The sequence below is a fragment of the Pseudorca crassidens genome, chromosome 20 (genome assembly GCF_039906515.1).
Source record: "Pseudorca crassidens isolate mPseCra1 chromosome 20, mPseCra1.hap1, whole genome shotgun sequence".
NCBI lineage: Eukaryota > Metazoa > Chordata > Mammalia > Artiodactyla > Delphinidae > Pseudorca > Pseudorca crassidens.
In genome coordinates this window covers 29497306-29515095 of record NC_090315.1, presented here as the reverse complement: position 1 = coordinate 29515095, position 17790 = coordinate 29497306, and positions in this window count along the sequence as shown.

The following is a 17790-nucleotide window of genomic DNA, read 5'->3' as shown; positions in this document are numbered from 1 at the left end:
CGCGGCGGGGGGAGGGGGCGGGCAGGCTGCCCTGGTGGCACAGCTAACTACTCCATCAATTGATTTGATTCACGGCAGCAGCTACTCCCAGTCATAATATTTCAAATAAATGGGGCCGTGGATAGAAATAATATCTGCATCAATATTAACCCTGAAAGAACTAATGGACATAAGCTATAATTTCCTGGACACCCTAATAATGCATTTTGACCGTTGTTGGCATGGGACAATTTTTCTTTTTCTCTTTTTTTCTCCTCTGCCTGTCTGTCCGTCTCTCTCCTCCTTAACCTCTGTCAGATCTGCTTTGTTCACTCCCAGACTCTGGTATGAGGGCCTAGGTGGGTCCCCATTCTCCCCTCCCACCAACCATAACACCCTACCTAAAAGGAAAGAGAAGGAAGCTGAGGGCTGGTCAGCCCATTTGTCCTGAGCGGCTTGGGAAATGCCCCTGGAGGGGTGAGTAGCATTGCTTGGCCGAGGAGGGCTCTCCTGGCAGGCCTGTTGAAAGGGAGGCCCAACTGGCTCTTTTCTATCCTTTGTGCATCAAACAGAAGCTCACTGTGCTCCTACTGTGCGCTGGGTACTTTACCAGCTGCTTGGGATACATCGGTGAACAAGAGAGCAAAAAGTCTGTCCCCTGGAGCTTCTATTAGAGTTGGCGGGGGGACGGGGAGACAAGTGATAAACCCCAAACACGCAAGTGATAAATTACACAGTTTGTAGTGAGGCTGAGGTCGGTCCCCCACAGTCCCAGAATTGCCCCATTCGCGAACCCAGAGGAGTGAAGTGTGGTGGTTGAATTGGAGACTGGGTGGACTTGTTCTTTTTTGCACTGGTCAAGACCCAGCCCTCAGAGAGCTAAGCACAGCCCTCAGGATGGTGGCGGTGGTGTGTTGTTTGGCCGTGTCATGTTTTTAAAAAATTCATTGATAAAATTTAAAAAGCAGGAGATTTTGCTTAAAAATCTGATTTCTACCTTCTCTTCAGAAATGGGAAGATCCAGCATCACCCACGTTCTCACGTGGCGACAATTGGCTGGAGGTGGTGGTCACTGCTCCTGTAGACAAGCTCACGCTCTGCAGTTCACCGCATTCCCCGCTGTTTCCTACTGTCAGCCCAGCCCGCCCGCCTACTGTCATCACCCAGGCGGTCCCCGTGGGCACCTGCACTTGTGGCCCCTGGTTTCCATGCTCGAGCTCTCTCTCCAGACCCCACTCCTAGTCACGCCCTCTGCCTTTCTTTTGTTCCTCCTTTTGATTCCACTGCTGTCTTTTTTTTTTTTTTTTATCATTTTGTGGCTCTGTAATCACAATGCTGGAAACAGGCACATTTAGCAGTTGGAAACCAGGTATCATCACTTTATAGGATTATCCCTCCCGCTGCTGCTCAGCTGAATTTTGACCTTGAAATCTTGCACCCTAATTTAAACAATAAATGAATACAAATATGGACACATGAATGAATACAATTATGTATTTGTATGTACACATATATACCTGTATACATGTGTATTACGTATGTACATATACACATTTTGCTTAAATTTTTATATTGTATTATATATACAAATAATGTGTATAACAATTTTCAGAATTGGAAAAAGCAGAGTTTATGGGCATGTGAGAGTTTTCACTGGAACCAGACAAATCTGGGTTAAGTCCAGCCGCTAACTTCTTGCTGTCTGTGGGAACTTGGACCTTGGCTTCCTTATCTTCAGAAAGGGCAGAACAACAGAACCTATATCATAGGGTTGTTTTTTTGTAGGAATAAAATGAGATAAAGTGTTTAATGAATTTTGAGCGTCCAATAAGAATGGTTGCTATCATCATTTTTTCCATTATTCTTACCCTTACCATTGTATGGACTGTTCGATCTCCCCGGGGAGACAGTGTGGGATGCTGTGGGTAGAGGAGCTGGTGGTAATCTCTGGAGGTGACCCAGAGGTCACAGTTTTATCTGTGCTAGGGCCTGAGTGGAGTTTCAGAGTGGTTTCCTAGCTAAGCTGACCACACTTTTGAAGGTCCCCCAATACTTCTGCTGGAGAAGGGCTTTCGCTCCAACCTGGAGGGCAAGTGCGAGGGCTACTGTATGTAAGTAACTACAGGACACCATTCACTTTAGACCAGAGGTTTTCAGGCTTCAGCAGGCCTCGGAATCACCCAGAGGGCTTCCCAAAGCTGAGGTTGCTTGACTCCAAGCCCAGCATCTGAGGATCTGTGTTTCTGCCACGTTCCCCGGCGATGCTGAGGCTGCGGGTCCAGCACTTTGGGAACCGTTAGTTTAGACTACGATGTGGCAAGGCGGTCATGCTGCGTAAGCGTGGTTAGGAAGATGGGCCCTCAGGAGGTACGGTCCACAGAGGGTCTTGCTTTCCACTCTCTGTGCCGACAGTCTTCAGACATAGGTGAATGAGCAAATGCCCCGACTCTGTACTCAGAACCTTGGACTCCTCTGTTTCTCGAGTTGGTTTCCCTGAGTGGGGCTGATGCAGGCACTGAGGAACGCAGGCTCCTGCTGAGGACCCGGTGGCTGATGACGGGGGCAGGGGGGGGCGGGCAGGGATAGAGGAGTCTCCATGGGGCTGGATCTGTTCCTGAGACGGGAGGGTGAGGTCGGGGTGTGGCAGGGATGTGGGTCTACGTGTGATCTTCGTATCTGCCTGAATGAGCATACAGCCAGCACCCATCCTGCGGACAGGGGGCTTCCTGCCCCTCCAGCCTGGTCCTGCAGGAAGCCGTTAGCAGGCCACGTCCACCTTCCTTTCTGGGTTTTAGGGTGCGCCTCATCCACTCCTTGGTTAGAAGGGGGAAGATTGTGCCCCACTTCAAAACCTCTCAGCCTCACGTCCCGCTCAAGCCACTGCTGCAGCAGCCAGGTCCACAAAGGCAGCAATAGCTTTGCACAGGTGTAACCTAAGAGCCCCTCACCTTGACCCATGCCCTGTTGGTCTCACTTCCTCCCAAAGCTCCTCTGACACCATCCCGTGGGATGCCCAGTACTCACACATACACAACCCGGAAGTGAATGCCTTTGACCACAGGGGATGGAAACCGATGGATTATTGCTTCCCCCTTTCATCCTCTGGGTGGCAGTTCTGATAGGCATGTGCCAAAGGTCCCCCCAAAGTCCCAGGGGATCAAGTCCAGTCAGCCATACTGGTGGCCAGCTCCACAGAGCATCCTTACATTGGTCTTCTGACCTTTCCTGTTTCTCGCCTCCCACATGCCTACTTCTGACATCTTCCTTTAGTGAACTTCTTGAACACAAGCCTTTGTCTTAAGCTTTGCTTTTGAGGGGATCTCTGGTTAGAGAACTTCCTTAATAGAGATCTGAGGTCTCAAGCTTGACAGAGATCATTCACCATCCATCCATTCAACAAATGCTCTGAGGTTGGGACCGGCACATTCTGGGTCCTAGAGATGCAACAACGGACAAGGCTGTGAACAGGTCACAGGTCCTGCGTCAAGGGCTCCCAGTGCATTGGAGAAGGAGTCCACTAGCTAACTTAAGCTCTGAAGGAGAATAAATGCCGTAATCAGGAGAAACAGAGAGGGCACCCAACCCACTCTACCCAGAAGAGGTGATATCTAAGCTGAGATCTGTCACTAGACAAGGACAAAACCCAAATCAGCTCTTGAGTTTTCAAAGTCCACCCCTGGAGGACAGGAATTAGATACACACGATGAATATAACTTACTGTGTCATCCTATCTAGAACATACTAGAATCTCCTGATCTGCCCTCAGCTCTTCCTTGAGTCTAACCAGACCCTGGCTGCTGCTTCAGTTTGTCCATTTTCTCCTGTTCTGGTCTTTAAGGAGGTGGAGAGGAAGGGTTCCTGTACCAGGAGAGGAAAATGCAATCAGTCCCAAGATGGTTCTTCACGGCCTGGAGATTCTGTGCTGACCCTGAGCCTCTCCCTGCTCTGCCACCTTTCCTTCATCTCTTGCTTCCACCTGGGTCCACTCCCCTCACTGGCCCACTTTTGGCGGACTATTGGAGGGGGGACTTGATCCTGGAGGCACCGGGATTGCAGGGGATGTGTCTCCTAGGGAGAGCAGCCTCAGTCTCCCAGTGTACACCCCACGACCACCCACGCCCACTGCCAGCCATACTCCTCTCAAGACGAAATCACATGCGCTGGTTGGATGACATTCAAGGGGGAGGGGCAGGCATGTTCTGGCATTCCTAGGCATTCTCCCTCCAATTCTCAAAGCACTTTTGGTTTTAATTTGCTCTAATTTCTGAAAAGAGCCGTAAGCATAAAAATGAGCTAAAGAGACCTTTTCAGACGAAGGGGAAGAGGCAGCAAGTTAAGTGTCATCTTTCCCAGCTACACAAAGATTCGGGAAGGTCCAGCTTGGATCCACCTGGCCTGGGACAGGGTGAAATAGATGCTCCTCTCAGTGGCTCACCTCAGCCCCAAATGTAGCCGGGTCTTTCCGTGCTAAGGATTCTCCTGAATTCCATGGGGCCTCCTGCTTCGGGGAGGGGTCTCCACTCTACTCTGCTGAACTCTTGTTCTTCCTCCTGGGAAATGTGGGTGCCAGTTCCTTTAGGGAACATGGGATTAGGCTCTGGGTTTCTGCTCAGAGTCAGAATTTCCTGGGGCTGAAATTTGGCCAAGTCCTCTGTGTGGCACAGTGAATCCTCCTTCCTGTCCAGCTCTCAGACCCCCCAGGTGGCCGGGTCAGCAAGGTCAGCTTCCTCCCTCTTTGGTACCAGGGGAACTTGGCTGAGGGCAAGCCAAGGTCCTGTGGCAGCCAGCCCAGCCAGAGTCAGCCTGCACCTTGGCCCAGATATCCTAAGGAAGGAAGTCAGTTTACCAGGATGTTGTAGCTTGGGCACTGGCTTGGCAGCCCAGAGACCTGTGTTCCGGTCCCAACTCTGCTACTAGCTTGCTGTGTGACCTTGGGCAAGTCACTTCCTCTCTCTCTGGGTCTTAATATCTCCGTCTGTAAAATGAGCAGGCTGGGGCATCTCTCACATTCCAAGACATTAATTGGGATTTCAGGAGCTCAAGAGAGAATGCACAGGTAAGTGCAAGCTTTGGGGAAAAACCGTTTGCAACCCAGCAGCCTGCAGCATCCTTCTGAGCAAAGTAATGGATCTAGAATTCAAAGATCACGAAGGTTCTTTATTGCCGAAGGGGGAAAGGTCCGAATATTGCTTAGCAAATTACCATCTGCTAGGGGCACCATTATGCCTTGACACAACCATTGGTCAGCAAATTGGTCACATTATTGGTTAGTAAATTTGAAGCTGCAGAATTATTTATTGGCAAATTAGAGATGGCAGAATTATTGGTTGGTGAGGCCAGAATTGCAGCGATTGGTTAGCAAATTAGAGATGCCTGTTTTGGTCTGTGAATAAATCACGGCTGGTCAGGGTATTGGAGGCCAAATTAGAGGTGGCCGGGTTATTTATGGCCCAGCCAGGAAAGCAGAAAGCGCATTTGCCAGACAGAGAGGGGGTTAGCCCTCAACGTGTGGGGCTGCTCCTTGAAAGTGCCTCCCGGTTGGCACTTTTCAAAGAAGCTATTATTATTTTGTAAGCGCTAATGGTGAGGGGGTGTGTGTGTGAACTGGATTCTGGTCCTGCGTGCTCCAGCCCCCATCTCCCACTCCTTGTTTCCAAAGACAGCTTCAAAGATGTTTCCAGTCCTGGAGCTGGTCCGTGGAGCAGAGGCTGGAACTCTAGGCACAAGGAAAGATTTGAGCAGAGCTTCTGGCTAGAGAGGGAGCCAAGTCTGATCCAGGAACACGCTCTCTACAGACAAGAATTCTCTGATTGTCATCTGGCCCAACCTAGGAAGGGGAACCATGGGGCATGAGAAGTCCGACTTCAGGAGCTCAGCATCAAGTTGAAACTTCTTTTCTTCAAGGCTCTGGCCAGATCCCAGTTTCCTGGGAAGCCCACCTTTTGCCCGGCAGTCTCCAGTGTTCTCCCTCCTGTCTAAACCTCTCCTGTCTGGATCACTTATGACTCAGTTACATCTGTCTTGCTTTCTAGTTTTTTTTGACTCTTGTTGAGATTTTCATAACACCACTGCCAGAAGGGAAGATTTTTGAAGGCAGGGTTCCTTGTTCCACTCGTGGAGCCTGGCCCTGGACTGGGCGTATATATGTACATATTGATGCCTACATAGCTACGTGGATGGAGGAATGAATGGATGTATGATGGATGGGTGGATGAAGAACAGATGAATAAAAAATGAATGGATGAGTGGATGGATGGTGTTTGGATGATTAGATAAAAGGATGAATACAGCTGCTGATGATGTTTATGGAAGCCAGAGAGCCCAATAGGGAGCACCTTGGAGTTTCAGAGCTCCAAAGTCAGAAAAGATTTGAGGCCATGAAATCCATGCCCCCTCTCTTGCCTAGTCCAAGTTTTTAAATTTAAAAAAAAGGGGGGGGCTTCCCTGGTGGCGCAGTGGTTGAGAGTCCGCCTGCCGATGCAGGGGACACGGGTTCGTGCCCCGGTCCAGGAAGATCCCACATGCCGCGGAGCGGCTGGGCCCGTGAGCCATGGCCGCTGAGTCTGCACGTCCGGAGCCTGTGCTTCGCAACGGGAGAGGCCACAACAGTGAGAGGCCCACGTACCGCAAAAAAACAAAAAAAAGAGGCTATTGTCACTGTTCAAACATCTGGGAGCATAAAGGAAAGTCAACCAAGGCCTTCCTCTTACCCCAAAAGCAGTGAGTCCCACTCATCCTCAGTCTGCAGAAGAGAACGAGTTCTAGGGAGACCCCAGGAAGAATCCTGGAGTTGAAGGAGAACAACCATGTCATGGGGAGCTTTGTGCCCCATGGTCATCATGAAGTCCTAGACAAAAGAAGGAGTCTTATCCCCCTTGTAATGACAAGCTGAATTTAAACTTTCCAAAGTGGCTGTGCACTCACCTGGTCACTTCTTGCCACCACATCTTAGAGGGTGGCTTAAGGACTCTTCCCTTTACAGATGAGAAAACTGAAGTTCAAAGGGAAGGGGTAGTAGCTCCCAGGGGCCCGCAATAAGTTAAGACTAGAATCCAGTCTCCTGATCCTTGCCTTTGCTCCCCTCCAACTTTAGCCCAAGGTCATGGAATCTATTCATGGAACCACTAGAGATTCAAGTTCAGGTCCACCTGACTCTAAAGCCCCTCTTTTCAACTCTTTGGTGCCCTGTTTCCCTCTGTGGCCTTGTTGTCATGGGCTGGCCTTTCTCCCCGGCACCAGGCCTCTGTACCCAAGCCTGGGCAAAATGCCCTCCACATGCTCCCTGGGGTTGTGAGGGAAGAGGCGATGCTTGCTCAGGTGTGGCTGGAACACTCTCAGCAGTCTTCCCTACCCCAGGGCACTCCAGCCTCTTCCGGCTCCAGGGACATCTGCGTAACAGTCTCCTAGAGAGTTAGAACCAGGAGGGAGCTTGCAGAGCCCTGAGGACAAGACTTTGCACGCACAGGGAACCGCCTGGCATCCACCTCTTAGGGACTTTTCTCAGAGAAGCCCTGGCCCTTCTGAGGTAGGAAGGGGCGGGGCCATGGCAGCCCACTGTGCCAAGCAGCCCTTTTTCCAGCTGGCCAGGCGAGGGGTGGGAGTGGAGGGACTGAAGCAAGCAGGGCTGTTTCTCTAGCCTTGTTTGCCTTTCTCCCCATCCTCAGTTTTGCAAGTTTTGCATTTTTGAAAGGCTCACTGTGCAGCTTTGGCCACCGAATCCTTGCAAACCCAGGTCATCGGCAGGATCCCAAACCTACAGCCTCCGGTGTCCAGAGCCCTGAAGGGGAAGCCAGCACAGGGGAGGCTTGGAGCCGCTGGGGGAGAAGGGGCCCTGGCTGGTCCAGCTGGACATGCTCCTGGGGCAGCCCTTGCCCAGCAGCCTGGGCACTGGCATCCCACCGTGGCCTCCGTCAGGATCCCAGGACCTTCAAGACAGGGGTTGCTTTCCCACCTCCCTGGCTCTGAGGAAAGGTCACAGGAGCCACGCGAGAATTTTGCGCGAACGCTGTGTTGTCTGCTGGGTCACAAATCAGGCCGGGGTGGAAAGCTCGTCCACAGCTCTGTTCTCTTTCTGGGATTAGCCAGGGAGGAAAGGAAAGGGCTGGCTCCACAGAGTGGCTCTCTTCCACCTCCTTCCACGTTATAGAAAACCAGCCCAGGCAGGACCATGGGGGCTACACACATCGGACCCCAATCCATGACCATCTGTAACGTGGGCCAAACATGTTTTTGTTTTTGTTTTTGTTTTCTTTGCGGTACGCGGGCCTCTCACTGTTGTGGCCTCTCCCATTGCGGAGCACAGGCTCCGGACGCGCAGGCCCAGCGACCATGGCTCACGGGCCCAGCCGCTCCGTGGCATGTGGGATCCTCCCGGACCGGGGAACGAACCCATGTCCCCTGCATCGGCAGGCGGACCCTCAACCACTGCGCCACCAGGGAAGCCCCCAAACATGTTTTGCTTGGTCCAAGCAAAGTTCAGAAAAATGTGAAATCATGGCCAACCTGTAAACATTAGAAACGTGATAATCAGGGTGTCTGACTGTTACTGAAAAAACCAAGAGATTTTGGCACCCCGCATGTGCCCTCACGCACAGGCGTGAAGAACCGAGTGGCAGTCGCTCCCTGCAGGTGGGCTGAATCCTCCAGTGCACCTCAATCCCCCTGCTACTCCTTCTACTTCTATACTCAGCTGACCCCTCCCACTGACAGAACCTGCCCAGCGACTGGAGGCATCTCCCCTTGGCTACCCTGGAGTGGCTGAGAGCTGACCCTGCCTGCAAGGGCACTGATGCATCTCTAATATCAGGCCACCTTGGGAGGTGCCAACAGGGCAGACGATGGGTGCAGACACATCACTGCAAAGTGTAGATGAGGGGCAGTGGGGCAAGCCATTCGGACCGAGGGATCAGGCAGGCCTCATGGAGGAGGTGGCACCTAAGCCAGGCATTCAGTTTTGGTCAGTGGCTGGAGAAGAGGGATGCATTCCCCAGGAAATGCAGCTCCGGAAGCCAGTGGCATGGGTGCTAGAATTGGCAAGGCCTTTCAGGATATAATAAGCCCAGGAGGATGGAGGTGGGGTGTCAAGGGGCAGAGGACAGGCCCATGGTCAGCTGTGGGAGGCTGTGAGCCTCTAGAGGGGTCCTGCAGCTCACTGAGTCCTAACCCTTCAGAGAACATTCTACTTTGAGTCGGAAAAACCTGGATTCTAACCTCAGCTCTGCTACTTCCTACTTGTGCAAGCTACGTAAGTTCTTAACTTATATTTCCCATCTGCAAGATTAACATAAAATATCCATCTGTATAAGTCTGCTAGGGCTGCTGTAACAAAATACCGTAGACTGGGGGGCTTAAACGACAGAAATTTCTTCCTCAGAGTTCTGGAGGCTGGGAAGTCCAAGATCAAGGTACCATCAAGGTAAGTTTCACACTGAGGCCTCTTCTTTTGGCTTCCAGGCTGCCCCATGCAGACACCCAACGTTTATGGCCCTTTGTCCAGCAAAGCACCTTAGTTGGTGAGGTATGGCTGGTGTCAAGGCGGACCTGGGGTTTGGTTTGGGCATGGGCGTGGCTCACTCCATAACGCAACAACAGATGCTTTGGTTTGCAGACCCTGAGCACAGAGCACAGAGGTGGGCCTACCTACAAGGCAGGAGGCTGGAGTCCTGTTAGAACTGATAAATAATAGTAATAATAATAAAATAATAATAAAATATATTATTATTAAAATAATAATAAAATAATAATAAAAATAAAATAAATAATAAAATAATAATAAAAATAAAATAATAATAAAAAATAGTAAACAGTCTCAGGAATCACAGAGGGGCGCTTAAGAACAGGACGCACAGTATCCAATGGCAGGTTGCTTGCTGTGCTGTCTGTACCATGACTGCCCCTCCACCTTGGTGATGCAAGTTGACGTCTAGTCTCCAGTTGATGCTGCTTTGAGGAATGAGAGGACTGGTGCAATTCCTAGAGCGCTGATGTCCTGTGGGCGTGGGCTAGCGTAGGGTTGCCAGATAAAGCACAGGGTGTCCAGTTAAATTTGGATTTCAGATAAACAGTGAATAATTGTTTAGTAAAACAATGTCCCCAGGGACTCCCCTGGTGGCTCAGTGGTTAAGAATACGCCTGCCAATGCAGGGGACACGGGTTCGATCCCTGGTCTGGGAAGATCCCACATGCCATGGAGTAACAAAGACCGTGCGCCACAACTACTGAGCCTGTGCTCTGGAGCCCGCGAGCCACAACTACTGAAGCCCGAGCCCCTAGAGCCTGTGCTCCGCAACAAGAGAAGCCACCTCAATGATAAGCCCACGCACCACAAAGAAGGGTAGCCCCTGCTCACCGCAACTAGAGAAAGTCCGCCCGCAGCAATGAAGACCCAACACAGCCTAAATAGATAAATAAATTTATATTTTTGAAAAATGAATGTCCCCAATATTGCATGAGACATACTTTTACGAAAAAATTATCCATTGCTTATCTGAAATTCAAATTTAAGTGCATGTTCTGTATTTTTGCTAAATCTGTGCTAACCCTAGGCTAGTGAGTAGAAAGGCGCAAAACAGAGATGCAAGAATTCAAATCTGGATGTGAAAGAGGAGTAGATGAAACGTGAGGACCCTTACAGATGTTGAGGGTGGGATTAAGTTTCTCACCAATGATGGAAGGGGGGACCCAACCAATTGTAATTAAGGCTCAAAGCACAAGTAACTATCACCTGACAGCTAAGTTTCTCCGAAGATGAAGAAAACCTCGTCCAAACTCAAAAGTGACCCACATCCTCCGGGAGGAACCACTCTGGTGGGGGAGGCAGGGAGGTGGCAGGGGAGCCATTGGGCAATGACAGTGCAGCTGAGATAAGGGGCACCTAGGCTCTCTGGGGTTGGGGGGGACAGAGGGGTCCCCAACCCAGCCTGCGGGACCTACAAACTGAATCCTGTAGGAGGAATAAGAGATGAGTCGGGCAGGCAAGTTCATCCAGTCAGCAAGGAGACAGCTTCCTCCCGTTTTAGAGAAGAAATCGAGGCTCAGACCGGTTAAGTGATTGGTCTAAGGTTCCCACACAAGTAAGTGGGCTGGGAGTAGACATCGGTTGTCTGAGTCCTGTTTTCCCTATTTGTAAAGTTTTTTTTTTTTAACGAAGTGATACCAATGAGTGGAACGTCCGGGCACAGGTTGAGGTTTATAAGCTCTTTTCTTTTTTTTTTAAAATTAATTTATTTATTTTTGACTGCATTGGGTCTTTGTTGTGGCAAGCGGTCTTTCTCTAGTTGCAGCGAGCGGGGGCTACTCTTCGTTGCGGTGCCCGGGCTTCTCATTGCGGTGGCTTCTCTTGCTGCAGAGCACGGGCTCTAGGCACGCGGGCTTCAGTAGCTGCGGCTCACGGGCTCTAGAGCGCATGCTCAGTAGTTGTGGCGCACGGGGCCAGTTGCTCCGCGGCATGTGGGATCTTCCCGGACCAGGGCTCGAGCCTGTGTCCCCCGCCCTGGCAGGTGGATTCCTAACCACTGCACCACCAGGGAAGCCTGCAGATCATAAACTTTACAAACTTTACTTTTTTTTTTCCTGAAACACAGTTTGATAACAGAGACCAGCTAAGGGAGTGCATTAGTGAGTTTCTTGGAGATCCTTGCTGGGTACGGCGGAGCTACGATGAAGCCTGGTCCCGGAGGTGGGAAGCTGTGGGAGAAGCTGAGCCAGCACACAGGAGGACCGTGCACTCTCGCCTTCTGCCTACACTTGCACAGCAGTTCTGCGTCTGCCCTGCCACACCCAGCACTGGTGGAAAACTGTATTGTCCAGGAAGAGGAAATGGAAGATGCAGTGTTTATGTCTCAAAGCTAAGGTAAGCCACGCGGCATGGGAGTGGGGTGAGGCCTGGAATCCTCCTCTGTTACTTATCTCTCCCGACCTTTGCCTTCCCACCTGCAAAGTAAGCATAATGATAGTTTCCAGCTCGTGATTCTTGAGAGGGTTAAATGAGTTAATACATGTTTAGAACTTAAAACACTGCAGGCAAACCTATTATATAGAGAATGGATAAATAACAAGGTCCTCTTGTATAGCACAAGGACCTATATTCAACACCCTGTAATAAACCATAATGAAAAAGAATGTAAATATATGTATAACTAAATCACTTTGCTGCACAGCAGAAATTAACACAGCATTGAAAATCAACTGTACTTCAATATAATAAATTCTAAAAAAATTAAAAATAAAATAAATAAAACACTGCAGGCCAGTTTTAGGCGCTAGTTAAGTGCTAGCCTTTCTTTCTGTCTCATCTATCTATTCATTCACTCATTCATTCATTCATATTAGAAAGAAACAGAAAGAAAAATGAAATAGGGATTTTCTCATCTATCAGAATGAAGCATCCAAGGAGAACAGTCTCTAATCAAAGAAGTCTCTACAGCCTAACCCAGAAAATCAGAGGCCAAAATGCTCAAAATTTCAGGCTCCACAGCTAGGTGGTGGGAGAGAATTTTTCTGATGGGTAGATTCCAAGCAATCCAAATGTCATGCTATGTAGACATTATCCTGGGCAATGAGCTGACCCTGTTACCCAGTACCTCCTAATTACTGGGATTTTTGGAAATGGAGACGGCCCTTCAAGTGGGGTCCAGGGCAGTGCTGGGTTGGAAAGATGTCTGCCTGTTAGGGGGTTTTCCTTCTGTCCAAAAGCTTCTGCTGTAGCTGCCTCATCACCAGAAGGTTGAAGGCTACCCCAGAAGTTCAGAGACTGATCCCAATGGGTTCATTCCAAAGTCTTCTAGGTCTAAGGGTATGTGTGTGTGTGTGGGTGTGGGTGTGTGTGGGTGTGGGTGTGTGTGCGGGAGGAATATTGAAGTTCTCTGAGCTCTCCTGGGAGGGCTCCAGGCCCACTGCTCACTGCTTATCCCTAGGGTATAGCGTGTTCACCCCTCAGCTGCCCACTACCTACCACCCAAGCCACTGGCTCCACACCCTGGACTCTTAACTGGCCCAAGGGTGCTCCTAGATCCTGGCTGAACTTCCTCTTCCCCCAGGCCATGTGAAGGAACCCAACAGGTGTTTCAGAATTGTTTTCTCCCTCTTCTATTTTTTCTTTTCTTTTCCTTTCTCATTTTCTTTTTTTCTTTTCCTTTTTTTTGAGCGACTTTGCTCTCTGGTGGGTTCTCTCCTTGCTCTCTCCCACCCTAATTATTATTACATGAAAAAATAGCTACTCGCGCCTAAGAGAGGCTCTCTTACTCCAGTAACTAGGGACTTTCAATGGCAGTCACTGAGCAATTATACACTACGATTTACGCTATATCCTCCGGTTTATGCTTTGACAAAACGAGTCCCTATTATTAGTCAGGTAATAATCAAATGCCTAAAATAGGCTTACAGAAGATCTCTGAACTACAGGAATGGGTTGTTACTGGGAGTTGACTACGGTTCAGGAGCAGGTTTCCAGAAAAAATATGCAACAACGCACATACGTTCTCTGTTTGCCAGGGAGAAGCTGGATAGTCAGAAAAGGAAGGAGAAGGGCGGGGGTGGGAGTGGAAAACCACAGGTTTATCAAGTTATAGTTCTTAACTCATGGCAAAGCTCCTGGGATCTAACACATTCTCTGGGGTCTTTAATGCAAAATGACAATTTGTTAGGCACTGGTTGGATTTCATTGCCCAGGAAACCACGTGAAGGAGTTATAAATTCTGTTATAAGATGCTGTTTTAGAAATGCCTACAGACCTAAGGACCCATTCTTCTTTCTGGCCTGATCTGGAGACATCTTGATGTATAACAGTGTATCCCAAACTTTGGTCGTTTTTTTATGTATCGTCCTCACCATTTTTTTCATATTCGTGTGGCTCCCGTACTAACTATATCACTGAATTGTCATTTTTCTTTAAAGAAATGTGTTCCAAACGATAAATACAACTTTAAAACCATTTCTTGGAGTAGGCAGCTTTGTAACGTTCCTGTGTATGGAAAATCCGTCTCTTTTCTTTCTAGCTGAAAATATGTGTCACTCCTGTCCCCGCCTCCTCCTATCTGCCACAGATGAGTCCTCTCCCCACATCTCTCTGGCCAAGGTGTTCTCAGGCTGCCCACCGTTCACTTCCAGCTCTCCGTAGGGTTAGGGGGTGGGATGGAGAGGCACCTCTTCAAATGGGCATCGGTAAGAGTTGACACCACCCATGGACAGATAGGAGCATATGTGAGCTTAGGACTTGTGTTATTTTAATATGTTTTGTCATGAAACCTAAAGAAGTCTGTATCGTGTGAAAACTACTCAGTGTTCTTCCGGGCTTCTCTTTCCTAGTGTTTCAAATACAGCAAACTCAATTCTCTCTCCCATCAACTCATAATCCAATATAGCAGGAGTAGAGGGTCCATCTCCCCACTTCACTCTTTCAGTATTTTATTTTTCACTTACTCTTGGTCTAGAATATTCCAAGGAGGAATCCTCATCCATTTCAAGTCTTCTAGCTGCTCTTTGGAAGAGCTTGAGTTTGTTGAGATCATCCCCAAAGAAGAACTTCTTTGGTTTTTGTTGGGTGGGAAATTTGCGGCACAGTTGCTATGGGCACAGGACTGGGACATGAGGAGCCGCCATCCTGTGTCAGCCTCTGCAACAAGCTGCATTTGCAGGGTCCAAACACTTGGAGACCATCTAACGCACAACCCCTTATTTTCTATGTAGGAATGCAGCCTCCCAGCACACTCTGCTATCCCAGCTCCTGCAGGGTTCTTGAGCTCCACCTTTAGGGAAAGTACTTGACCTCCCTGAATCTCCATGGCTTCCTCACTGTGAAATGGGAAGGATGAGGATGACTGTGCCCCACACCCCCAGCCAGGGGGCCGTGAGGACTGGTGCAGGGGTGCACACTAAGCACCCAGCCCAGCCCTGGCACATACGTCTGCTTCCTCTTCCCCGACTGCATGCTGGGTCCTGCCACTGACCTCCCCTCCCCACCAGGTTCATGTGGGCCAGCCACTGGAGGGGCTTATCAGTTTCCAACTTTGTTAACAGAGAGCAAACATGCACCAGCACGACTTCCTTTCCAGTGACACTGTATTTTGAGCAGTGACTTTCCCCTTCCCAAGGACTGACCCAGGTCAGCCTGTCCTTGGCAGCATCCCCTGAGCCCCAAGATTCTGGGGTTGACTGGTCACAGGCTATTTCTCCCATCTCCGGTGAGCAAACAGAGCCCTTCTGCAGCCCTGCCCCTCCTCCCAGCCCAACCTGCCAGAAGGTCCTCCATTATAACCTCACCAGAGCAGAGAAGGAGCAGGGGTCTCTGTCTGGACCAGCCCACAGGAGCCTATTGGCATCCCTGGGATCAACAGCTGTGGGATCCTGCTGCGATGTAGCAATAGATAAAAGGTTGAAAGCTCTGGCTCTAGTAATTTCTCTGCTGTGTGACCTGGAGCAAGCAAGTTTGCCTCTTTTTAGGTCTTTTATAGGTCTTTTTGCCTATGAGATTCTATCTTTTGAGAGAAGAGATGATGTCTCTTTCAATTTTTTTCTTTTTGAAACAAATTATAATATACATACAGAAATGGACAAGTGTAAATGTAAATGTAAGCCAGGAGTTGGCTTACTTTCTGTAAAGAGCCAAATAGAAAATATTTTAGACTTTTCAGACCTTACAATTTCTATTGCACCTACTCAACTCTGTGCTTGTAACTCAAAAGCAGCCATAGGCTGCATGTAAATGAGTGGGCATGGCTGTGTTTCAATATGACTTCCTTTACAAACACAGGCAGCTGGTCACATCTGACCCTTGGGTTGTAGGTGGCCAACTGCTATGAACAGAATGCTGTGTCTCCACAAATTCACCTGTTGGAACCCTAATTCTAATGTGATGGTATTTGAAGGTGGGCCTTTGGGAGAGGATTAGGATTAGATTAGGTCAAATGGTAGGGGCCCTCATGATGGGATTAGTGCCCTTATAAAAAGAGGAAGAGACAGGAACTCTCTCTTTCTACCTAATGTGGATACAGCAAGAAGGTGGCTATTTGCAAACCAGAAAAGGGCTCTCTGCAGACACTGAATCTGCTGGAGCCTTGATCTTGAACTTCTAGCCTCCAGAAATGTGAGAGATAAATGTTTGTCATTTAAGCCACCCATGTTTGTCATTTAAGTATTCTGCTATAGTAGGCCTAACTGACTAAGACACCAACCCCTGCTACAACCCAATGAATTATCACAAAATGACCACACTTATGTGACCACCACCCAGATCAAAAAACAAAAGATAATCAGCACCCCAAGAGTCTCTTTGTGTCCCTTCTCGTCCACTAGCCTCAGTTTACTTCTGGTGGGCTTCCAAGATATTTTCTTTTTTAAAAGAATTTTATTGAAATATAGTTGATTTATAATGTTGTGTTAATGTTTGCTGTACAGCAAAGTGATATATATATTCTTTTTCATGTTCTTTTCCATGATGGTTTATCACAGGATATTGAATATATTTCCCTGTACTATACAGTAGGACTTTGTTGTTTATCCATCTTATGTATAATAGTTTGCATCTGCTAATCTCAAACTCCCAGTCCTTCGCTCCTCCACCCTCTTCCCCTTGGCAACCACCAGTCTGTTCTCTATGTCTGTGAGTCTGTTTCTGTTTTGCAGATATGTTCATTTGTGTCATGTTTTCGATTTCACATATAAGTGATATCATATGGTATTTGTCTTTCTCTTTCTGACTTACTTCGGTTAGTATGATAATCTCTAGGTCCATCTGTGTTGCTGCAAATGGCATTACTTCATTCTTTTTTATGGATGAGTAGTATTCCATTGTGTATATCTACCACATCTTCTTTATCCAGTCACCTGTGGATGGATATTCGGGTTGTTTCCATATCTCTTCCAAGTGTTTTTTCTTATAATTTTTAGAATTTCTTGTATTTCATCATTTTTCTTTTAATTCAGATGTCTATCTTATATGATAGACTTTTTAGACATTATCATTTAGGACAGTGGTTTTAAAACTTCTTGAAGGAGCAGAACTTTGTCTTCAAGAAAAGCATTTGGTGGAACTCTAGTACATATTGTGGAGGGAGAACAGACCTGTGGTCGCACTAGAGGCAGACACCCAGAGCTCAGCCCTGCACCACCCTCTCTGCACTCTGGGCCCAAATGGTAACCCTGGAGGCACTTCTGAAAACTCTGAGGGCTGCCTTGAACCCAGTATGGAAATCACTCCTTTGAATACTCATTAATACCCAAGTAAGACAAATATTCAACTTCTAACTCACCGTGGATGACCTACAACTCCATGGCACATGATGATCAAGGACACAGCAAGGGATCTGCAAAGGTAATGGCAGATAGGTTAGTGGTGCCAGGTGGCCCTTGTGCCAAAGGGGGTAAGGCTGGCATTGTAGTCATCTGTGGGAAGATGGGCCATGAGAGCAGGCAAGCTGAAAATGAGTTGGTGAGATAGTGAGAGAGGCCCATTACTTAGAGGGGAGTTAGAGTCATACCAAATATGTCTGGACCTGTGGCTTGGCTTCTCCATTCGACCCCTGTTTTGCCTAGAGAAGCTCGCTCAACCTCTCTGAACCTCAGTGAACTCTGTGTAAAAAGGGAAACCATGCCTTACTTAGGCTCCCTGCCAGAATGTTTGCCCTGTTCAGATGGGATAGTGGCAGTGAAGATGCTTTGTCCCTCTAGAGTGACAGTTCTCAACTAGGGGTGATTTTGCCCACCCTCCAACCCCACCCCAGGGGACATTTGGTAATGTCTAGAAACATTTGTGGTTGTCATAATGATGAGAGGGGAGATGGTGCTACTGGCCTCAAGTGAGTAGAGGCCAGGAAT